Below are 25,845 nucleotides of genomic sequence, written 5' to 3'. Positions count from 1 at the left end.
CTGATCTTGTTTAATGATTGTTTAGTATATTTTACACAATTAGATATGTCAAATTCCTGTTAATTGGATTCTGAGTAACAATTCACAATTTAGTAAACTGAATTTGTGTGTTCACTGGTATTTGTTTCCATTTTTTTTCTGAGTTGTCCTTCTTATGACATTTGGCTATTGTCTCCCAATTCCATGGAGAAATAGATTTTTATTTATTTTTTTTTTACATGGGTGAGGCAGTACTTTTGTTTAGGTAACGGCTCCTTTCTTTATCTGTCAAGTCAGCAGGTGTTTAGATAATCAGGTTAAAATATATATATATTTTTAAATTTTTTTCTGAGTTATCCTTCTTGTGATATTTGGCTATTGTCTCCCTGTTCATGGAGAAATAGATTTTTATTTTTAGATGGGGTGAAGCAGTACTTTTGCTTAGGTAACTGCTGCTTTCTCCATCTGTTAGTCAGCAGTTGTTTAGATAATCGGGTTAAAATACAGGTATGTGTTGCCACTCATCTCTGACCTTGGCTACAGTTCGGTGTACTCTGACAGGTAGCTCTTACCCAGCTCCTCTGTGCCTGAGCCTGTGTTCCAGACATGCTGCTTCCCCTATTAAATTGGTGAGCCATTTTCATTCCTTCCTTCCTGTCGTCCTTTTCTTTGAGTCCATGTCCATGTATTAATTTGTAAATTGCTGTTGTCTGACTTGAAAACATTCATGTATATTTATCGAACAGTTTTGTAAAACTAGAGGTAACTATACTATGATTAATAACAATATAATACCATTTATTTTTTTATGCAGTCTAACTATCTTTCATAAACATTGTTTCCATTGTTTGTAAAGCATTTTCATTGTGGTCCTTTTCTATTTCATCCTGGAATTTTGTTTGACTGGCTTTTATTAGATTATTGAGTCTTGTACTATTCTCAGATGTTAGTTCTTTCCCTTAATTCAGGTAGAAGTGTTTCCATGGATGTACGAGTTAATGGCCACTCATCCCTGAAATCTCTTCAAGTGGTTACAGACAGTACCATAGTCATGTGGTACATCAACAAGCAAGAAGGAACCAGGTTGTACCTCCTTTGCAGACTTAGTCATATTAGCTTGGGGATATAGCTTCACAGCACAGTCTCACTCTACAGGCATCCTACAGTCAGAGCAAAGCTGTGTGGCAGACCTGCACAAATGGGAATGAGATCGAGGATCTCTCAAGATTTGATCAGTCTGTGGGGAGTTTCTCAAGTAAAACTCTCTGCCTCCTCTCTGCGCAGTCAACTGACAAGATTCTCTTCCAGCATTCCATGCAAGAAGGCCTGGAAGCCAGATGCCTTTTTTCCCCCTTGAACAGACATGCTCCTGTATGCTTTTCCACCTTTTCCTCTAATATCCAGGTTACTTCTGAAGATTCAGAAGGAATTCCCCAAGATCATTGTGGTGACTCTCTTCTGACCAAGGCTACTGTGGTTCTCCCTTCTTGTGGAAATGGCCAGGGAGAATTACCACAAGCTTCCTCACAGACTGGATCTACTCGCACACAAACAAGGGTGTTTGATACACCCCAATGTTAATCATCTTCAGTTGACTGCCTAGATGATAGTGTCTTAATTCCTTTTAGGCACCTGTTTATTGAGGATGTATAGCAGCTACTAATGGAGACAAGAAAGTTTTCTACTTGCAAATCATATATTAATAAATGGAAAAGGTTTTTTAGTTGGTGCAAGCAACATACTCAACACTCATTCAGGGCTAGTTCTCTGGTTTTACAGTATTTGTTTGCATTACTATCCTATGGTGTTTTCTTATTCCTCAATCAAGGTTCAGTTATTGACCATTTTAGTATATCCACCCATGGGTCCTCCTCTTTCAGTGCAGTTTCATGTCAAAATGTTCTAGAAAAGGGCTTTGCATAGGAGACCTGCAAGAAAATCTGTGGCCTCTCCTTGTAATCTTAATTTTGTGCAAGAGAAGCTAACACTTGCCCCATTTGAACCAGCTGTCCTGGCTGACTTGAGGTTCTTAACATGGAAAAAGAGTTTTACTGATTGTTCTTACCTCTGCAGGAAGACTGTCTGCATTGCAAGCTCTTATGGCAAGTCAGCCGTACCTCATTTTTTATAAGAGCAGGTTTTCTTTGAGAACTAATCTTTTTCATGTCTAATGTGGTACCAGAGTTTACTTTAAGCCAAGGTTTTCCATTCCCCCTTTTTCTTTCCTGACCCTAAACATGAAGGTGAAAGGATACTCCATACGTTTGATGCCCGCATACAGCTCTGCTAATGTCTTAACAGAACTAAATATTTCAGATCTTCGGATAACTTGTTCATTTCTTGTGCAGATAAGGAGAAGAGACAACCTGTGTCAGAAAAGACCATTTCCAAATAGTTTATATTCTCCATACAAAAATCACAGTATTGGGTTAGCCAGAGTATTCTTTAAGACCGAATAAATGAAAGCTAAATTCTCTGACTGGGGGTCCATTGGAGAGAGTAACATGCAATTTAAATGCAAAAGTAAACCCTCACCTATTTATTTTATTTTGTTGGATAGGTTAGACCCAAGATAAAATCCGAGGTGAGGATCTTGATTATGATGTCAGCATTATGTACGGCAGGCTCTGTGCTCTTAATCTTCCTCTGTTAGATTAGCAGCTCTGTTCATGTTCTACGATTCGGTAAAAAAGAAAATGATGAAGGCAGTATACTGTCTACAGAGTTTCTTCTTTATTTAATAATCTTCCTCATCAGTAAATAATGAGGAAGATTATCAAAGAAAGAAGAATCTGTAGACAGTACACTGCCTTCATCATTTTCCTTTTCATTGAATCAAAGAACATGAACGGAACTGCTAATCCATCAGAGGAAGATTAAGAGTTTACAGCCTGCGGTATACAATCTTGACATCACAATCCATATCCTCACCTAGGATTTTATCTAGCATTTTCCAAGAAAATAAAATAGATGAGGCTTTACTTTTGCATTTATACTCAACATAACATGACTGTTCTAGACAGGGTTAAGGCCCACTCTACCAGGGCTTTGGATTCATCTGTAGTTTTTCGGAAAGGGTTTGATTCTAGAAGTATTCTTGAAGCTGCTACTTAGTCCTCTGAACATACTTTTACAAATCACTATAAGCTTGTTTCTGTTTCTAGGTCCAGATCAAGCTTTGCTAGGACCATTCTTCAGGAGCTACTGGACTCTTCTCTTTCCCAAACATAGTTAATTATGGGAATCCGCCCATGTAGCTAAGGCTGCTGCAGCAGTGATCAGTATGATGACTGTGTAGTACACTTGTGTAAGCTGAACATACCATAACAGTAGCTGTTTGAATGATCACTGCTGGAGTAGATCCCTCCTCCCACCCCCTTGTTTTTGGTGTATCTTTTATGCCAGGGTGTAGACATTTATTTTTTTCTTGTTCATAGCATTGCCCTTTCAGGGCACCGCCTCCCTCTGTCTGCAGGCAGAAAAGTTCTAAAGGGCTTCATGCCCAAACTTGTCTTTTAGTTAGCTGAGCGCAAGCTGCTTGACAGCTGAGCACAGGGAAAGTGCCCTGAAGCTTTGGAAGCTGTTCGGCTGTTGTATCCTTGGCAGAACATAACCCATATAGCTAAGGCTACTGCAGCAGTGATCTTTCCCTTTTAAACTGTAACTACTACTTGCTGTATTTGGGGAAAGAAAAAGCTGTTCTTTCTTGTTTAAACTGTACCAAAATGTAACAAGCTGCTGCTGCAGTTTGTGCAGTATACAGAGCTTCAAGTGCTTCAGTATTTTACATAAATGCAGTACTGATATTCATTTCTGAAAGCTGGTAATGCAGTGCACTACAGACTAATTAACATCTGATGATCATGTCCCTTAATTTGCAACTTCACCCCACCCATATTCTGCACCATTTACCACCTTCACCCCACCCTAGCTATGTTAATGTTCTGACTGGTGTATCTACTTACATCGAGTTTGTATCCTTGTTTGCTTTGGAGATGGTGCATTATTGTTTTTTTTTTTTTTGTATTTTTAGCTGTTTTATTCCTCTGCATACCTTAAGCAGTTTTAAACTGCTATAAACAGCTTGCTGCAATTTGATTCTATGAATTCTGTGCGTAATAGTCAAGTAATGACTGTCAAGTAATGACTCAGAGTCTGTCCAGGAGTCTTTCCTCATAGCACCCAGCATGACTCATTCCCTAAGGAATAGTCATTTTCTTCAGCTGTTATAAATTAAATAAGTTTTGTATTTCAACACATACATTTTTATATTAAAACAACAGCAAGCAAGATGTATATATATAAACAACAAAGACCATCAGTGAGTCCCAGCTCTACCTTCCAATAAAATTTATTTCGTTGAACAGTTCCTTCTCTAGCGCCTCGGCCAACAGCCTTTACAGAGTAAAACAGTAAAACTCATAAAACACTTGCAATATATACAAAAAACAAGTAATCAATCAATTACATAATTAAACTATCAAATCACATAGCCTGAATATATTTAAAGTCATAGTCTTAAACAAGACATTGCCAGTTACATTCTCTGTTCATTCCATGTGGATGCAAAGTCCCAAATTTCATAATCAAAATGCATTCCTTTTGTCTTAACATATTTTTTGCCTATCAACATCATTATAATATAATGGAACATGTTCCAGAACAGACACTTTTATATTCTCAATATTTCCATGGTGTACTGAGTTAAAATGCTCAGCAATAGGACTAGTAATTTTATTATTTTAACATCTCTAATATGTTCTTTTATCCTATCTGCTAGCATTCTTTTGTTTCTCCAATATAGTATTTGTTACAATCACAGAATATGACATACACAACACCTTTGCTCATACATGTATATTTGCCTTTTGTATCAAAAATTTTGCCATTTATTTTATTCACTTCATTTACAACATGTTTACATATAGCACATTTTCCACAAGGGAATGTTCCCAAATTCTTCACAACATTTAATTCATTAGTACAAGGCTTTTTATAAATGCTGTGTATCAGAAAGTCCTGTATATTTTTCCCCTTTCTATATGATGTCATTAATTTTATATTTTTCAGTGATGTTATATCTTTTTAATAAAATTCCAATATTCCATAATGATTTTATTACCAATCATAGAGAAGTTAGTGTACTTTGTAACAAAAAAACATTCTCTCCTGTTCAGTCCCATATTTATTGCTACTTTCATAGTTATTTTGTCTAATAGTGCCCTTACTCTGTTTAAAGGCTCTATGCAAGCTATTTTCTACATCATCTGGGTTATACCCTCTAGTTTTGAATATCTCGGCCACTTTATAGGCCTCCCTAAAGGCCATATCAATATCAGAATTGAGTCTTTTTATTCTCAAAAATTCCCCATAGGGGATGGCTGACAACGATGGGGGATGGCAACTATCTCCCCACATTTTCCAGCTTATTTCATCAAATTTTCTATGAATACTAGTATATATGGGAAAGCCATTATTGCCCCTAAGCGAAATATCCAAGAAGTTAACCTGATTTCCTTTTTGTATGTCACTAAATTTTATACCAAATCTGTTATTATTTAATTCATCAATGAAGTTATCTGATGTATCCCAATCCCCATGACAAATGAAAATTAGGTCATCAATAAATCTAAAATACCTTAGAACATTATTTTGAAAGAAAGGCAACCTATAGAGGTGTTCATTTTCAAATAGCCCCATAAACAGGTTAGCATAGGCTGGTGCAAACGCTGCCCCCATAGCAGTACCTGTAACTTGTCTATAAACAGTGCCATTAAATTCAAAAAAATTATTTTTCAAGCAGAATTCTACCAGTTCCAGGACATAATATGTTTTAGGACTATCATTCAAAAAGAATTTTATAGCTTCCAAGCCCAAAATATGGGAAATATTGGTGTAGAGACTCTCTACATCCACCGTAATAAAGTACATATTTTCACCCCAATATATATCTTTTATTTTCCTTAGGAAATCATATGAATCTTGTATATAAGACACATACATTTTTATGTTCTTTCCAAAAAACATGAGTATGTTATTCCATTGTACTTTACATTTCTCCAATTTTAAGTTCTATTTTGCTATAGCTTTCACAGTCAGAGCCACTTGTTCAAAGAGCTGCTTTCAACCTTTGCATCTCAGAAGATCTGTTGATAATCATCCTTTAGTGATTATTTCCCCACATTATGCTTTAATTTTTGTTAGTAGACCTAGAAACTGCTTAGTTGGTTTCACTTTATTATTAATTACATTTGTTTACCAGGTAATGTCCATCTGGGCCAGAAGCCCATTTTCAGTGGAGACCTGGGAAGAAAAGCTCCTGATATACAGTAGAGACTTCTAACAAATACTAACAGATTTAACAATATCAATAGTGTTTGATATGAAACAGTGTATACTTCAAAAGAAATGCATTTAATTATGGTACAGACATGAAATACAGATGTTACGTAGTCCAATCTCGCCTACATTCTTACCCTTGGGTTCGAAGCCAAACCTCGGCTCTGTCTCGGCCATACTCTAGCTCGAAGTCTTCAATTGGCTTGGGGCTAAGAGGTATCCCATGCTGCAATGCACCCATCACAGATCTCGTTTGCCGCTCGTTACGCTCAGATGTGGTCTTGCTCTTGGCCATGGCTAAGTATAATTTTTTCTTCTAAATTTAAACAAGTTGTTGACCAAAAAGCTATTTTCATAGCTACCTTGTGTGTATTGTTTCTGCTGGTTGTGTGGCCGGTTCCGTTGGCCTTGTGGTATCCCGTTCACCCCTTGTTTCCACGGGCTAGGCCCGTTTTTCAGTCAGAGGACTTTGTTCTTCCTACTGTCCAGTTGTAGTTTTTCCTATTTGTTGGTGTTTTGTTGTTTCTGTGGTGTTACTCTTGTTTCCTGGGCTAGGCCCGTTTAAATTAGAGGACCTAGTCCTCCTTGTGGTTGTCCATAGTGTAGGTCTTTTCATTTAGAGGCTCTAGTTTCCCGCGCTCTTCTGTTTGGTTTTGGTGCAAGGGTGTTCCTGTGTTCCCCTGTGTGGTGTGTGGAGTTTTCTTGTCAGCATGTCTAAGGATCCCAAAGAACACAGGCCTTCAGGCTGTAAAAAGCGTGCAGAATGTAGTAAGATGTCATTAACTGATGGGCACTCGGTGTGCGTGCACTGCTTGGGAGCTTTTCATTTCCAAGAATCCTGCTTGTTCTGCCACGCTTTCGGTCCCCATGTACTGGAAGAGAGGAAGAACAAGCTTATCTTAAAAGGACTACTGAAACCTTCCTTTGAAGAAGACTTGGAGAGGTCTTCTAGTTCCAGATCCTCTCCTTCCAAACTGGACAAGAAATCGGAGAAAAATCTACAAAAAAGCGCTCTCCGGCTCTGTCAGTTTCCTCGGAGCCACCAGAGAAAATCGCTAAAACTACTGTTACTATTTCGGCTCCATTGGCTTCGGTGCCGACAGAAGTCAGTACACCAACTATGTCAACATCGGCTCCCAGTATCTTGGAGCCGGTGACAGATATTCTAGTTCAGAGACTGTCTCCAGTTCCTCCATTGGTTTCTTCGTCTCATAGGTCTCCCTATGTAGGGAGATCCAGATCTCCGACCTTATCCTCTAGGGTCCTCTAGGACACTCTGATGATGATATTGATATAGTGGTGCAAAAACTGCTCCAGTCATCGGTGCTGGCTAAATTGTTTTCGGTTCCGGCCCAGTCGGCCTTGGAGCCCATCCTCCCCTCCTCTTTGGCTGTTCCTCCTCCGAGCCTTTTTCAGCTTTCAGAGCCAGAGCTCTCAGTTCTGTCGTATGCAATGAGGGCATTTCTAGTAGCCCCCTTTGGCCTCTTTGCTCCGATCTCTGCTCTGACCCCATCGGAACCGTCCACGGGGTCCAGGATTCTTGGTTCACCAGTCCGACCCGAGAGGGAGGTCTCGGATCGATCTTCGGCTCCTAGCCTTCCTCTCAGTGCTTCGGCTCTGGTGAGCTTGGGTCCGACATCGGCTTTGGACCTCATCTCTTCGGCTCCAAGGGCTACTACCGTATCTTCCACGGTCAGTCGACCTTTGGAGCCGGGGGGGTTCAGCTGTCGAGGTCATGAGGAGCATGCTGGCCAGGTCGTCAGCTGCATCTTACAGCACTGACACTCTGCCCCCTCTAGCACTGGTATCAGTCTCGGATCACCCTCTGTCCATGGACAGCGGAGACCCAAGGCCTCAGGATACCTCCATGAGTGGTCTCCAACTTTCTGAGGTCTCTCCGGAGTTTTTGCCTGTGGAGCCCCCCAGTAAGAGAGTGTGCAAGAGGAAGCACGTTTACTCCCAAGATGAGTCTCTCACGTCTGACACCGACCTCAAGGAGTCAGAAGGGTCCCCGAAGTCATCTTCTGAATATATCTCTTTCCTAGATATCCTGGAAATCTTGAGGCAGAGAGGTGACTGGCCCTCCAAATCTACTTCTGAGGAGGAGTCTATGTTCCTGAAGGCCTTCAGGTCTCAACCCTCCACCTCTTGGGTTTCTCCCCTGTTTGACGAGCTACTGGATCTCGTTTGTCATAAGGTGTGGGAAACTCCAGACACTGTGGAACCGGTCCCTAGGAGACCCAATAAGTTTTTTTCCGCTCCTCCAGACAAGGATTTTCTTATGAAAGGCGTACCAGTAGATGCCATGATGGTGGCAGCAGCCACCAAGAAGGAACTTGCTGAAACTTCATCTACCATCCATCCCCCTAACAAGGAGTCTAGGGCCATGGACAGGTATGGGAAGCATGTGGTTTTCCTCAGCAGCCTGTATACTGCGGTCGCTGAACTATTTGTAGCATTTTACAGGGCTCCAGAGGGATCTCCTAAAAGAGCTGGGGGATTCTCTACAGGGTAACATTTCTGATGCTGTGGTTCAAAAGGTCAGTGCTCAGATGTCTACCCTAAATTCCATTACCAACTCCTCCATGAGTCCGATCTCGTATGCAACTGATTGAGCGAGCAGGGCTGCGAGTTCCGGAGTCTCTCTTAGGAGACACTCCTGGATGCACCTGTGCAACTTTGCGGAGGCTTTCAAGTCTACTTTCACCAATGCCCGCTTTGACAGTTCATCCTTATTTGGAACCAAGGTGAAGGACACTTTCACTAGGTGCAAGCAGGAAGGAAAAACCCTGTCTGCCATGGGAGTCCATTTTTTCCATGCCTTCTAGATCTTACCGCAAGGGCTAGAAAGGTGGAAAAATATGGTTCAGAAAATTGCAGAGGTTTTTTCACGATGCACAGTGATTTCTCCCTCGAGAAACAGGGGAGGGGGTGGAAATTCAGGTAGATGCCACCCTAGAGGCAGAGGAGGCCCGCGTAACCAGGGGGACCGCGATTCCTTTTGTGGTTCTCCCTACCAGCACTCCTTAGGGGGAGGCCCGACTGTGCATCTGTAGAGCCAGTCAGGGGTCGCATTTCTTTATACCCAGAAGCCTGGCGAGATATCACCCAAGATGAGTGAGTATTAGAGATAATTTCCAGAGATTATCATATTCCCCTTCTTTCTTATCCCCCTCCAAACAACAGAATCCCAGACGTTCCCCCCAGTCACAGGGACTCCACAACTTTAGAAGTACAAAAGTTGCTGTCAAAGGGAGCCATCGAGCCTGTCCCCGCAGACCAAGTAGGATTAGGGACTTACTCCAGATTCTTTTTGGTGCTGAAAAGAACTGGAGATCTGAACCATCTTGGATCTCAACCGTTTGAACCTTCATGTAGAGAAGTCCAAGTTCTGCATGGTCACGTTACAGTCAATTCTCCCGTTATTAGGGAAAGATGTGTGGATGTGCTCCATCGACTTCAAGGATGCTTACTACTATATCAAGATAGGACAGGGCATCCAGAAGTCACTTACACTTCTGGCTGGGAGCCAGTCATTTTCAGTTTCGCACCCTGCCCTTTGGTCTCACCACAGCCCCTAGGGTGTTTACCAAATGCATGGCAGTGGTAACGGCTCACTTGAGACGTCAGGGATTCCAAATGTTTCCGTACCTGGACGACTGGCTCCTGTCTGCCACCACCAGGCATCAACTGCTACAGACCAGGGATGCCACTATTGTGCTGTGCAAGTCTGGGAATTACTCTGAATTGGGAAAAGTCTGCCTTGTTGCCCTCGCAACGTGTTACCTTTATCGGTGCCGAATTACACATGGTGCTCATGAGGGCCTTCCTACCAGAAGAGAGAATTCAGGTTTTACAGCAGCAGGTCTACACTTTGCTACCATTGAAGAAGGTCAAGGCAGAAGTGGTCCTCAAGTTATTAGGGACCATGGCTGCCATGATTATGCTAGCTCCTCTTGCGAGACTACACATAAGGCTTCTTCATTGGCTGATTTTTGCCCAGTGGTCTCTACAGCATCTCCCGCTCTCCTATCTTATTCTGATTACAGACAAGTGCAAACAGGATCTGCGCTGGTGGCTTCAGACCAGCAATCTCAACGCGGGTATGCCTTTCGTTCTTCCTTCTCCAGTTGCAACGGTGACCACGGATGCCTCCCAGATCGGGGGGGGGGGGTATTATCACGGCAGGATAGTCCAAGGCACATGGGAAGAGCACGAGACCCATTTGCATATCAGTGTCTTGGAGATGAGAGTGGTGCTATTAGTGTTGCAAGCACTTCAGGGCTTTCTTCCTCATGGGACAATTGCAGTCCACTCAGACAACATGTCAGTGGTATGGTATACGAACAAGCAGGGAGGAACCTGGTCGTATCCCCTTTGCAGAGAGGCACTTTGAGTGTGGCAGTGGGCAGTGTCTTCCCAATGCTTTCTAGTGGCAACGCACATACCGGGGAAGTCCAACGTGATTGTCGACAGGATGAGCAGAAGCTATTCTGATGCCTCACGAGTGGTCCCTGAATGAACAAATGGCGGAGCAGATTTTCCACAGATGGGGTCAGCCTTGCTGCGACCTATTTGCCAGCCCCCTCAATGCCAAATGCAGCAGCTACTTCACCCTTATCCCCCCGAAGGGGGAGGCACCCAGGGACGATCAAGTTCACGATTGGCCCTCCAGTCTTCTCTATGCCTTACCGCCAGTCCCCCTGATTACGAAGGTTATTCAGAAAGCACAATCCTTGGGAAGCAAGATGATACTGATTGCACCACACTGGCCTTGTCAGATTTGGTTCCCTTTTCTCCACCCTTATCTAATGGATGATCCGTGGATTCTGGACCCAGAACCAGATCTGCTGACTCGTATGTCAGGGCAATTCCATCCCTCCATTCAGACCCTCAAGTTGACAGCTTGGCTGCACCAGTTCCGTCCCTAGTCAGGCTTCATGACTTTTCCCTGGAGGTGGTTCATATTCTGTCTTCTTCCCACAAGCGTTCTACTAGGAAAATTTATTCCAGTAAGTGGAAGAGATTCATCATTTGGGCTCATGAAAGACAGATTGATCCCCTATACAGCTCCCATTCCATCAGTTTTAGAATTTCTTTCTCAACTGTTCAGCCAGGGATCAGCTGCGGCAACTATCAAAGTGCAGTTGGCAGCCATTTCTACTTTTTATGTTGCTAATGAACCCAATCTAATGGCGCGCACAGGCTTTGTAGGGCTTTTCTGAAAGGGACTATGCTATTTCGACCTCCAGTCTTTGATCCTGTAATGCCATGGGACCTCAATTTTATGTTACTGCGGCTTAACTTGCCTCCCTTTGAGCCTGCAGCTACTTGTGACATTAAATTTTTGTCTTGGAAGACAATCTTTTTGATAGCCATCACTTCAGCTAGGCGGGTTTCTGAGCTCCAAACTTTATCGGTTCGGCCCCCTTACTTGCTATTTCACAAGGATAGGGTTTCTCTAAGACCTAATCCTTCCTTTATGCCAAAGGTTGCTTCAGTTGTCAACCTCAACCAGTCCATTGAGCTGCCTGTGTTTTTCTCTGAATTCTCTAACAGGGCAGAATTTAAGTTTCATCAACTAGGTGTTCACAGACAATTGCGTTTCTATTTACATAGAACTAAAGATATTAGGAAATCAGATCAACTCTTTGTCTCGTTCTCAGACAATAGACTTGGGTCTCCAGTTTCTAAAGTAACTCTGTCCAGATGGATTTCTAGTTGCATTTCCTTCATTTATACTTCAAATGGCAAGGAATTACCCTTTAAAGTGAAGGCTTATTCTACACGATTGGTGTCTACCTCTACTGCTTTTCAGGCTAGGATGTCTATGGATGCTATTTGTGCCACAGCTACATGGGCATCGCCTCACACCTTTATTAATCACTACAAATTGGATCTCATATCTAGAGACAGATCTTCCTTTGGTTCCACAGTGCTCAGGAGTATTTTTCAATGAGCCACCCAAGGTTTAGGTGCTAGGGACGCTGTCCAAAGGGTAAGAATGTAGGCGAGATTGGACTACATAACATCAAGAAGTTATGTACTCACCATAACGTTCGATGTATGTAGTCCATCTCGCCTCTCATTCTTACTAACCCACCCACCTACCCCCTCCAGAGGGACCTAGAGGTTTAGTCTCTGGTTTCAGTATCCTTTTTTGTTGGATTGGTTCTTCCTTTCAGCGTGTTTGTTTGTGTGTGTATGTGAGCTTGCAGCAAACAAGATCTGGGATGGGTGCGTTGCAGTATGGGATACCTCTTGGCCACAAGCCAATTGAAGACTTCGAGCTAGAGTATGGCCGAGTCGGAGCCAAGGTTTGGCTCCGAACCCAAGGGTAAGAATGGGAGGCAAGATGGACTACATACATCGAACGTTATGGTGAGTAAATAACTTCTTGTTTCATGACAATGTGATTGACCAAACATTTGTAAATAGAAGACATATTTTGACAGTGCCAGGAATGGTACCATGTAAGATGGGTGGTATTCTTGCCTAGGATTAAGATCACTCTAGCTTCTAATAGGAGAAATATAAGCAAAGGAGGTAAACAGTAGTTATGGGGTTGTGCAAGTTAGGAGAAAGAGCAGTAATGTAGGATATAGTTGGGGTATAATTGTAATAAGAGATGTGGTTGGGGAGTGGGTAGCCTTAACCAGGAGTATGGTAGGAGCAGAGTCAATGATTAGCTAAATGTTCTTTTAGGAGATGTTTGAACTCATGACAGCTAGGGTTTTTTGCTATGGGTTGGGAAAGATTGTTCCAGAGCTTGGCAATTTTATAAGAGTAGAGGGAGGTGCCTAGTCTGTTGTGGGGTTGGATAACCTTTAACATTAGTTTGTTTGAGGACCTGAGCGATCTGTGATTTATATTAGGTTGGATTAGGTTTGTAAGTCCAGGGCAGTCATTGGGTTGGTGAAGTATTTTGTGGGTTATAGTCAATTGATTGAGTGTCAACAGGTTAGGGAGTTCTAGCCACTTGAGTAAGAAGAATACTGAGCAGTGGTGGGTTCTGTTGGCCCGTAGCAAACTTGGCAATTTTGTTGTTGCAGGATTCTAGACTATTCAGGTCTGATTTATGTAGGTTGGTAAATATTTGGGATCCATAGAGGAGGGTGGAAAGAAGTTGTGAGTGGGCGGTGGCTAGCCTGGCACTATCTGTGAGGTATGGTTTGGCTTTATAAAGGGTGCCTTGTTTGGTATGGACCTTTTTGATGGTGAAGGTGATGTGGCTATCAAATCTTAAGTTATCTGTTGTGACACTTAGAAGTTTGGCTTGGCTTGTGGGTTCTATATTGGTTCTGTTTGAGCAAAGTATTGTTAGAGGAGACTGGCATGTTTTTGGTTTATTTCTGAAAACTATTATCTTGGTTTTGTTAGGGTTTAGTACGAGTTGAACAGTGGGGTATTTTTCTATATCCTGAAAAGCAATTTGCATTTTTATTTGAAGTTCCTGGGGAGTGGGGGCTGAGCAAATAAGTGTGGAATCATCTGCATACTGGACTATGAAGGCTAGTTGGGTTGCAGAGCTGACGACATTTGTAAAAATTGTAAAGAGAAGGGGGCCAAGTATGGAACCTTGGGGTACTCCAATAGAGATGTGGAGATCGGGGGGGGGGATGGGTGTTTTCCCATTTGGTAGCTTGTTAACTGTTAGAGAGAGAGCTCTGGAACCAGGACAGGGCAGTTGAGCTAAGGCCATTGGAAGACAGTTTGTTGAGTAGGATTTGGTGGGAAATAGTGTCAAAGGCTTTTGACATATGAAGGAAAATGGATGAGACAATTTGGCCTTCATTTATAAGACTTTAGATGGTGTTGGTAAAAGATAGTAGGGTAGTGATGGTGCTGTGTTTTGTCCTAAAACTGTGTTGAGTGGGGGAAAGGAGGTTGTGATGGAGGAATGGTTAAAGAGTTAATTGTGAATACATTTTTCCAAGATTTTAGCCAAGAGAGAGAGAGAGTGGCTATGGGATGGTAGTTTGTTAGTTCTTTAGAGATTCCGCCTTTGTGTAGGGGAATAATGTGCGATAATTTCCATAGACAGGGGATGTATTGCTCTGCAACAGAGTGGTTGATCAGGACTGATATGGGATAGACAATTGAGGGGGCAGCTATTTTGAGGAATTTGGTGGGTAGTAGATCTGCTGCTAGACATCAGGGTTTGAGCTTGGAAAGTAAGTGTTTTTATGTAGCTAGTTTGGATAGGAATAAATGTAAAGGGCTTGGGGAAAACCGAAGAGGAAGTGGCTATGGCAAGTGGTTGCACTGGTTGTTTACCTAGGAGAAATGTGATTGTGTTAGTAAAGTGAGTATTGAATCGTGTAGCTATGGGGTCTGATTTGTTTGAGGTGACTGGTGTAGGGGTTGGGACATAGCCTAGATTGAGAAGGTTGTTAATGTTTTGCCAGAATGTTTGAGGGGTTGTTTTGGTGAATTTGTTTGCTTGTTTGGAAGTAAGTTTGTCTGATGTTATTTTTTTCTTAGCTAGATTTGTGAGTTGGTGATATGTGGTGTGGTTTGTTTTATTCTTGGTGGTGTGATAAGCTACCCATGCTCTGTCTTTTTGTTTTATGAGTGACTTGGTGTCTTTTGTTAGCCTGGGTATGTGCTTAGGTTTTAATCTTGTTTTTCTTGTGAGTACAAGGTTATTTAGTATATTGAGAAAGGTATTGTTGAAGTACTGTACGGCCTGATCCAGAGGAAGGTTTTTAAGAAGTGACCAGTTGCTTTGTTGTAGTAGTAGATTAAAAGTGGAGGAGGAGAGATTTTCCTTGTTAGGGATGAATTTATATATAATGTCAGTTTGGGTCTGTACTCCCTTCCTGTACAGGAAGGTAGGTGAGTAGTCACTGAGGGAGTCTGGAAGGCAGCCAGCTGGGTAATGTAGGTTGAGTTTGTTAGTATCAAGTGTAGACTGCCTTTTGGAATGTTTGTCTACCTGAGTTGCGCAGGATATGGTTTGGGTGAAATTGTAAAGGTTCGGGAAGAGGGAGGGGTTTTTAGAGGAACACGAGTGCCAGTCCAAGTTGAAGGCACCAAGGATAATTGTTTCTTGGTTGAAAGTAGTTGATGCCCAAGAAAGTAGATTTTCCATGTTAGGTTGTTGCCAGGGGGGATAGGTGATTATAACAACAATTGATTTGTTTGGGTTGATCACTGGACATGTTGTCAGGATTTCGGAGTTGAGAAGGTCGGGGGGGGGGTGCAGTTTAACTGTTCAATTTTGATGGCGTCTTTGTATATAATGGCAACACCACCGCCTCTTTTGTTTAATCTGTCTAGTCTTATAATGTTATAGCCGGTTGTAATTATGTCTTTAATGTGTGACTTTAACCAAGTTACAGTAATTTAAGCAATGTCAGGTAAGTAAGTGTTCAGGGCTGCATGACATTCAGTAATTTTACTTATGATGCTGCGGAGATTGAAACTGATAAAGTGTAGGTCATTGTTACAGGTTTTTGGAAGTGGGGGAAGGGGTGGTGGTTAGCTGTGTGGTGACCAGGGGATGCTGGATGGTTGGGTTGAGGAGCTGTAGAGCAGGGGGGGGTTAAGATTTTGTGGTCCTGGGTTGGAATGGATGTCAGCACGGAGTTTAATTTGAGCTATGCTGTGTAGTAAAGGTTGTCTGAGCTTATTGGCCAGCTTTACATATCTAAGGGCTAAAGGATTAGAGCAGTGTGTGGGTATGAGTTTGAGAGGTATGAAGGGAATGGTTGGTGTGTTATAGAGATGTGGGCTGATGTTAGTATAGGTGTGGGTATGTACATAGGAGAAGGAGAGAGGGAGAGTAGGTGAGTGGAGGTGATTGAGGGTGTTAGAGTGGAGTGAGGTGGATATATGCATGAGGTAAGGAAAGGTGGCGGAGGAGAGCATTGATTAGAAGGGAGTAGATTTGTGACATAGCGTGGGGATGTACTGGGGTGGGGGAGAAGGTTGGAGTTAGGGGCAGTGCCTTTAGGGAGGGTTAGCGTGGTTGGATGAGGGGTGAGAGGGTTGTGGTTTGGGTAGGTATAAATCTAGTGAAAGTGGGGGTAGTTGGGAATGGGGTTGGGGAGCGGAGTGAGCCCGAGCGTAGCAATGGCAAATGGAGCGGGTTGAAACAAGAAAGAAACAGCTTGCCTGGAGAGTATGCCACAGAAGTTGTCAGTGAAATGCCTGCCCTGAATTAAAGTAGGTGAAAAGTGTAGAACTATGCAGTAGAATACTGCCTTGAGTAGAATGTACTACTGTCATGGCAGGTTTATAATGTACAAGAACTGAACTGAAATGCTGTGCATGCAGGTTGGAATTGGATGGAGAGAGCAAAAAATGCAGTGAAATCTTTTTGTATAGTAGGGGCTGGAGGGAATCAGAAAGGTACACTTAGAGTGAAATTATATGCAGTCCTGAGGAGGGGTTAGCCGACCCAGTGGTGAGTGCATGCCACTAACAGAATAGTTCTATAAAACGGCAATGTAAAATTCAAGAACTTAAATAACATAATATACACTTTATAAGTACTGGAAGGATGGCCACAGCTACTTGGCTTTGCTTTTAGGGTCCGTGAGAGCTTCTAGCAAGAGTTTGCGGCAATAGTTAAAAAATGAAAAGATTGCAGTGGGATTAAAAAAAAATAGAAGGTGTAACGGGCAATACAGCAGGGATAAAAACACCGAGTAGAATGAGTTAGCTTACTGAGCGACCTAGAATGTCATTACTGGTACAGCAGAATGTCCGTTACATCACAGTTTTTGCAGAAGAATACAATAAGTGTAAAAGTAGAGCTAGTGCACTGCGTCCTAACCTTTAGCCTGCTGTTAATACTATTGCTAGTATTTCAGTTCATTTGCCAAACCTCAGTAGGTTTTGCATTCAGGAAGTTAGAAATAACAGTAGCAGCAGTTGTTTGTCTGCTTACAAACTGTAAAAGCAACTACAAATATAGCAGGCTTAAAAGCGTTCTGCACTGTACGGCAAAACATCAGCAGTGTTCTAAAATGCACAAAACAGTCCTACAACTATGCACGAGCAGCAGATATAATATCCAGTTCCTTTTCAATGCGTGGAGTGTTAATTACAAGTAACTACACTTGAAAACTGCACCGTAGTTGCTGCTAATGCTCAGTATCCATTCTGCTGGTTAGATAACAAAAAATACTTAGTGTTGTTACAAATGTATGACAACAAGGGATGTAAAAAACAACGTCTGCCCAGCTATGTGACCATGTTCAGGTTAGCTAAAGCTTACAGTACAGTCACCGCAGCTAGTTTTAAGTAAAGTGAAGGCTGCATAACGTAATACTGTAGTAAAGTCACAACAGCTTGTTTTTAAGTAAAATGAAGACAACATAAATCATGCACAGAATGAACTCAAACTTTACTTACATCGCGTGCATGCTCTGGGTCAATAGGGAGGTGGATAAATGTGAAGGTGCAGTGTTCAAAGATTGCACCAGTATGGTAAGGGGACTTTAAGCCTTCTGGTTGGGCAGGTATTGGCTGGAAGGGGAAGAGTGGACAGGTTTAGACTCCTTGTTCTGGATGGAGCTAGATAGGAGGGGCCAGAAATGAGAAAGAAATAGCTTGCTTGGACAGTATGCCACAAAGGTCATCAGTGAAATGCTTGCCCTGATTTAACGTAGGTGAAAACAATAGAACTATGCAGCAGAATACTGCTTTGAGTAGATTGTACAGGTTTATAATGTACAAGAACTGAACTGAAAAGCTGTGGATGCAGGTTGAAGTAGGATGGAGAGAGTAAAAAACGTAGGAAATCTTTATGTGTAGTAGGAACTGGAATAAAACAGAAAGGTACAGTTAGAGTGAAGTTATATGCAGTCCTGAGGGGGGGGCAGTGTTGAGTGCACACAGAATAGTTCTATAAAATGGCAATGTAAAATGCAAGACCTTAAATAACATAATATACACTTTGTAAGCGCTGGAAGGATGGCCACAGGTACTTGGCTTTGCTTTTCAGGTTTGTGAGGGCTTCTAGCAGGAGTCTACTTACTAGTAATGTGTTCCCACTCCTTTCTCAACTGTCCCCCAAAATTCACCATTGTTCAGAAACTCTGAAAAACATTTTTGGGTTTCCTTAGGGGTATATGTATAAGCCTTTGTAACCTTTGCAGATAAGGACATAATTCCTATACTGACAGTTCTTTCATTAATAGTAATCAAGATTCTGTAGGGTGGATATTGAATTGGTACTATCCTAATTAGCTTTGTGGTTGATAAATGATAACCATTTGAAAAAAAGGCCTGTGTCTCTACTGGAGTTCATTCCAGGTTTGAATCTGATCAAAAGAGAAAATTCCTCCTCCGGAATTCATTAGTTGCAAAAAATACCTTGAACCCATTCTGTAGATGAGCATCTGCATCCATTCCAGCGACTGACTTTTCTACACAGGACTGTGAGTAGCTCTGTTGCTTGTTTCTTCTGTAGTTATGTTTTTACTACATTTTAAACAACAGTTTGCATCTGGCTATTTCTAGACAGTTGTAGTCTGTAGTTCATCTCTGTTTTCTTGTCAAGGAGAGAAGTGTTGTGTGCTTAGTGCCTATCATTGTACTGCTGCTGCAAATCTTGATGTCTGGCGGGTTCCAGCCCCTTTTCTTCCTTCCTTGATTTACACAGCAGCCCTCATGCTACTTAGGGACATTTCTTTCCTAGAGGAATTCTGAGGTCACCTTCAGATTAATCCAGTTGTTTGGGAGTTACTGTACTTACCTTTACCAAAGACTACATAGATGGATGCTTTTTCAAAATGTAGAGACACATTTGCCAGGTCAGTCCTCTCTGGATTAATGGACAATTCTCCTTTTTTGTCATCCAGCCACCCTTCCTAGTTCATAAGCTTTGGGACTCGCCCAACAATTTTGAATACTGCAAATGTTATCTAAGAAAGAACACAGTACAACTGTGTAAGAACTTGCTGTAACAATAGATGTCTTACTAATCAGTGTTTCAGTACTTTCCCACCCTACCTTCCTTCTCTTGTTTCTTCATTTTTGTTCCTCATGGGCTGAGGGGGACCAATGTCTTTTTGCCTCTCCCCTTTTAGCTGACCAGTTTTTGTTTCTCAGGCCTCTACAGGTTTACTGGTTTGGACATAGTCTGAGGATTTACACTCATATGTCCACTTATGTATCTTTATGCCCACAAGCTTAGATCATACATCGGACACATGGCTGTTTGGAAGTTATTGGCTTTGGTATCCTCGATGGCATCCATGTTGTTTGGCAAGATAACCCAACAGTTTGGAATACTGCAGCAGTGATCAGTGGGGCATATACTTTCATGGTAAGTTCTTACGTAACTGTACTTTTCTGTACTCAGATGAATAGTTCCTAACTGTCACAACTAAGAAATCAATGATAGAGGCCACAGATTACTTTCTCTAGCACTGAGTGTCCTTGGGTGTATCCATTAGCAGAGAGACGTCTGTACTGCAACTAATCAAAACAATGCATTTTATCGGATCCATGTCCTGCAATATTCCATTCAGAATCTTCTTCTATACAACCCCCCCCAGAACAATTATTACTGCACTTGCTGGGGCTAATTAATGACTATTTCAGTATTGATGAATGTCCCTCCATGCAACTTTTGCATTATTCTTCACCTTTGGGATCTCATGCCAAGGATAGTCCAACAGCCCGCCAGTATACCAAAGCCTTCAGCTGTTATAGGTGCCATACATCAGCTGTATGCTCCCCACACATGACGTAGGGCAAAGGTTATGTATGGCTGCAAACACTCAGAACTTCTTTGTTGCCAGTCCGAACACCATTATCGAATGTCATTCTGAACTCCCTTCTGCTCTGCTGCTTACCAAGCCATTTTTCAGATAATTTCTCCATTGGGGTTTCTTCTTACTTTTCTTATTTTTTATTGTTTCTGTCATCCAGAAAGGGAAAATGTCGGTCTGAGAGGCAGATTCTCTGTAAAGATCATTATGACCAGTGTCTTTCCATGATCATGTACAGTTTTGTATCGTCCAGGCATTTGTGCATAACACCGTATGGACGCAGGCACTCAGAACTGAAAAAGCTCCAGGAAGAACAAAATACCCTCCAGGACCAGGAGGAACATATGCATTTAGAAGGAAAACTAAACAAGGAAAAAGGGAGAAAGGGGCGCTTGACCAGGAGGGAAACAGAAGACTGGAGAAGAGGTAGAAGAGAGGAGGGAGTAGGGAGGGGGCAAATACTGCAACAGTGAAGAGGATATCTACTGTTATGGTAAGAGTTTACACAACTGTACAATGTCCTTCCATATCACTGTTGTATTCTTTACCATGGGGATCCTTAGGGAGAGTGCATGTGCTCAAGAGGATACCTAGGAGGAGGAAGGCACAGAGAAACCCTCTGGAAATCCATGCAAAATAACCCTGGCAAAACCTGCTCTGGCCATGGAAATAACATCTAACATGTAATGTTTAGTTGTTTAGTGACAGTATGAATAGAGGACCAAGTAGTGACCTCAAGGATAGAATTGGTATCTAGACCCTTGAAAAAGGTCCCAGAGGAGGCAACTGCCTTAGTAGATATTTGATAGTGGTGTTCAGACTGGCAGCAAAAATGTTCTGAGTGAGTGCATCTGTATGTCACCTTTATGCCCAGTGTCATGCATAGGGAGCATACATCTGACATACGGTGCCTATAAGAGCTGAAGGCTTTGGTATACTGGCCAGATGTTGGGCTGTCCTTGGCAGGAGATACCCAAGGTGAAGAATACTACAACACTGAAGAGAGGGACATCTATTGTTATGGTAAGATTTTACACAATTGTACTTTGTTTGCTCGATTTCACATCAGTTCTCCTGTATTCACAACTCGCAGATTCTTTGTCCACTTCAGTCACAATTGCTAGCAAATGCAGGGATCAGTTTTATGACGTGGTGGCTCATTTCCCACATTTTTTCTTTAAGACCCTTCCTTTTGCCTTCCTCCAAAGCTGTGGTTACTATAGATGCCTCCTCCTTGGGGTGGAGCATTTTCAGGGGAGAATGGTCCAAGATGTTTGGAAACACTGAGACCAACTGTAACATTAATGTCTTAGAGATGAGAGTAGCTTTCCTAGCATTGCATGAACTTCAGGACTACCTTATAGGAGTAATTTCCATCCACACTGGCAACATGACTGTAATGTGGTACATCAGCAAGCAAGGGGGAACCAGACTTGTATGCCAGGAAGCAATGAGTGTATAGCAGTGGGGGATCACTTCTTACCATTTTCTGATTGCAGTGCACATTCCCAGAAAATCGATCCGTCTTGCAGACAGGCTCAGCAGAACAATTTTGATGCTTCACAAGTGGTCTGTATAGCCAGCAGTAGCACAATACATTTTCAGCTGGTGGGGACAGCCATGTGAAGTCTCTTTGAATACCTGGCCAACATTAAATGTTGTAGTTTTTTTTTTTACCTTTATCCCGTTAGAGGGGCAGTCCTCAAGCGATACTGTAGTTGTCTAGTGGCCTTACAGCTACTTTACATTTATCCCCCTCTGCTCCTGATAGCCAAATTCCTGCAACAAACAAAACTGTGCAGAGTGACAGTTATTGTTATTGCTGCATATGGGCCCAGACCAGTTTGATTCCCTTTTTGACACCTTGCCTCAGAGTTTCCCCTTGGCTGTTGGATTCCAGGGAGGATCTATTGTCTCACCTATCCAGGATGCCTCACCCAGTTCTCCACAATGTCAGACTAACCAGCTGTATGTTAAGTTGTCAATCTCGCCTTCATTCTTGCTTGATGGGTTCGGAGCCGATCCTCGGCTCCGACTCGGCACTTTGCTAAGCTCGAGAGTCACTTTTACCAGCTCGAGGCAGCCCCATATCCCATGATGCAAGGCGGTAAGTACCCAGATCTCGTTTGCCGCTTCGCTGATGAGGTCCTCCTTTTGCCAGCTCCTGGTAAGTGTTAGTTTTAAACTACTAGTTGCCCCAAAAATTTAATTTTAACAACTTTTCTTTAAAATACTTTCATTTGTACTTAATTGTAAGCCCTTTTCTGACTAAAATTATTTTTCCTTCCCCTTCTTTTTAGTCAGGCCTTCATTCCCTCCCATCCCCCCCCTGTTAGGGTGTGTGTGTGAGAGGTTAATTATTGTTTAAGTTACAATCTTTAGTTGTCTGATTGGGACTGTGTGTGTGTACTGTTTAGTGTACTGCCATGTCCAAAGAAAGGGTCTCAGGCTTTAAGAAGTGTGAATCGTGCTGTCAGAAGATGTCTCTGACAGACGGTCACACTTCTTGCTTATATTGCCTGGGACCTCTCCACCTGCAGGACTCCTGTGCAATTTGTCACTCCTTTAGCCAGAGAGTCCTGCAGGAGAGGAGAAATAAGTTGATTTTAAGGGGTCTCCTTAAACCGGAGGGCTCTACGGCCAAATCGGCTCCGAGCAAGACTTCAAAATCTTCCAAGGCCCAGGCTTCTGTATCTAAGCCGGTGGCCTCGGCTCCGACTTCGAGTCGAATCGCTCCGGCTGGAGCCGATTCTGTCTTGCCAAAATCTTCGGCACCAATGGCTATCAGTGCCGATACTGCTATGGTCACCTTGGTGTCGGCTCCAACTGGCTCCGACCACCATGTGGCTCAGGCCGTGTCGGCCCGACCGCTCCGACACCATTACTGTTATGTCTGTATCGGCTCCGGCTGGAGCCGATGCATCGAACTTTCATTCGAGCCGATAAGTTATCGGCCCGCTGATCTGTGGTCTCTTCGGCTCCGATGGTTCCTTCGAGGAAGAGGTCCAGGTCCCCTTCCTTGGAACAGATTCTTTCGGCTCCGGCCTCACCTCTCCTTTCGGAGCGGAGCCATCGGAGCCGATCATCCAGGTCATCCAGGCTTTCAGACCATGATTTAGAGAGGGTGGTAAGTAGATTGTTGAAATCACAGGCACTGGCCCAGATGCTTCATAGTCCGTCTCAACAGACAACTATTAGTCCACACCCTCTTCAAGTTCCTCCTTCGACTCTACCTCAGAGTTTGGAGCTGGAGTCTTCGGGGATAGTTACTGCTACGGCTGAGGGGCAGATACCCCCCCCCCCTTCTGCACCCTCTCCATCTACTCTTATCTCCTCTTGAGACCTTCCTTGGGGGGATTCGGTGGTCGGGCTTCCCTGGTCTCCTCCGAGGGGGTGAGTGGCATCGGACCCTTGTCCGACCCCGCTCTTCCCCTTGGAACCTCGGCCTTGGTGAGCTCGGCCCCGACATCTGCCTCGGAGCCTTCCCTTTCAGTGGGCCCGGGAGTCCTGGTTTCTTCGGAACGGGCTCTCTCAGATCTCCCTGGGAGGGGGGCCTTCGAGGTGATGAAGAGTGTGCTGGCCACTGGGCTCAGCCAGCACTCTATTCCCTTAGCTCCTCCCTCTACAGTGCCTGTCGATATCTCTTCCATCTCTCTTGCTCCCGGACCCAGAGATCCACCGCCTCAGGTTTCCCCACTGGGAATATCCCCCTCTTCCGAGGATTCTCCTGACCAGTCAGGAGATCCTCCATACAAGAGGACTTGTAAGAGGAAACACCTAGACTCCCCTGAGTCTATCACTTCAGATACCGACTTAGATGAGTCGGAGGGATCCCCAAGATCCCCCTCTGAGGATGTCTCCTTTACAGACATCCTAGAACTCCTAAAACAGAGGGGAAACTGGCCCACCACAAATCCCTCTGAGGATGAGTCGGTATACCTAGAGGCGTTTGGATCTCGGCCCTCCACCTCCTGGGTGTCTCCGCCTTCGATCCCCTTATGGAGGTTATTGCTCGAAGGCTTGGGCTGCTCCTGACTCTGTAGAGCCAGTTCCTAGGAGGTCGTCTAAATTTATTACAGCCCCTTCGGAGAAGCAATTCCTTACGAAAGGTGTCCCTGTTGATGCCATAGTGGTGGCGGCCGCCACTAAGAAGGAACTTGCAGATCCTTCCGTACCAATCCATCCTCCTAATAAGGATTCTAGGACCATGGATAGGTATGGCAAGCGGATATTCTCCTCAGCGACCTTTGCCATGCGCTCGCTGAACTACTTATGTCACTTCACTAGACTCCAAAGGGTCATCCTTAAGGAATTAGGTGAAGTAGTGCAGGATCCTACGGCTGCAGGGGCTCAAGAGAAAATTGCTTCTCAGCTAGGAATCCTTAATTCTATAGCTAACTCCTCCATGCGACTGATATATGCAGCAGATGGAGCGAGTAGAGCCGCAGGTACAGGGGTGGCTCTTAGACGTCAATCCTGGATGCGGCTCTGTAATTTTGCAGATCCCTTTAAGGCATCCTTCACAAACTCTCCCTTTGACGGGTCAGCATTGTTTGGCCCTCAAGTGAAGGATACATTGACCAGGTGTGAGCAGGACGGCAAGACTCTTTCTGCTGTAGGGGACCGTTTTTCCACCCCTTCTAGACCTTACCCCAAAGGACAGAAGGGTGGAAAGATGTGGTTCCGCAAATCCCAAGGGGTCACGCCGGATACACGTGGTCAGTTTACCCCTAGAGGCAGAGGGGGTAATAATAACAGACGCCGCTCTAGAGGCAGAGGGGGTCCACAGAACCAGGGAAACAGAGAGCCTCTCTCTGACAAGCCCTTCCAGCATCCCTGAGATGTTGCCCGACTGTCCATCCTTGGAGGCAGTCGGGGGAAGACTATCGCTGTACCCAGAAGCTGGCATGCCCTCTCAAGACAGATGGGTACAGTCGATTATATCCGAGGGTTACAGAATTCCTTTCGAGGAAAGTCCTTTCTCTCACAAAAATTCCCTTCCAGATGTACCACCCGGTCTAAGGGAAGTTGCAGAGTTAGAAGTATTAAAACTTCTACAAAAAAGAGCCATTCAGCCAGTTACAACAGACCATTTAGAGCCCGGAATCTACTCAAGATTCTTTTTGGTCCCCAAAAAAACGGGAGACTGGAGACCAATACTGGATCTCAGCAGACTCAACAAGTCTGTGAGAAAGACAAGATTCCGAATGGTCACACTTCAATCAATTTTGCCCTTCCTAGAGAAGGACAACTGGATGTGCTCAATAGATCTTCAGGATGCGTACTATCACATAAAAATTCACAGACGCTCCAGAAGATTTCTCCGCTTTCGGCTGGGGTCCAGTCATTTTCAATTCAGAGCCCTGCCCTTTGGTCTCACTACAGCCCCCAGAGTGTTTACCAAATGTATGGCAGCAGTCACGGCTCACCTGAGGCGTCAAGGATTCCAGGTGTTTCCATATCTCGACGACTGGCTCCTTTCAGCCACCACTAGGCATCAACTTCTTCAAGCCAGGGATTACACACTAAATCTCTGCACTCGGTTAGGAATTTCGATAAACTACGAAAAATCCTCCTTATTGCCCTGCCAGTCTATTACCTTCATAGGTGCAAACTTAAATACTGTTTGGATGTCAGCAACCCTCACAGACCAAAGAATCTCAGATATACAAAGTCACGTGAGGATCATCCTTGCCAGCAAAAAGGTGCAAGCCAGAATGGTCCTGAAGGTGTTGGGACTCATGGCTGCGGCTATTACCCTTCTTCCCCTGGCCCTCTTCTACATGCGTCTGCTTCA

At 43.5% G+C, this 25,845-nt stretch overlaps 1 protein-coding gene across 1 annotated transcript in view; it reads left to right on the top strand.

Moving 5' to 3' along the window:
• Positions 1-25,845, top strand: part of VPS54 (VPS54 subunit of GARP complex) — a 1,876,392-nt gene that overhangs the window by 1,814,316 nt on the left and 36,231 nt on the right. The window lies entirely within an intron of this gene.

Source organism: Protopterus annectens, chromosome 1.part2 (genome assembly GCF_019279795.1).
Source record: "Protopterus annectens isolate FY-2018-M chromosome 1.part2, PAN1.0, whole genome shotgun sequence".
Lineage (NCBI taxonomy): Eukaryota > Metazoa > Chordata > Ceratodontiformes > Protopteridae > Protopterus > Protopterus annectens.
This window is presented reverse-complemented; position numbering and strand designations above follow the sequence as displayed.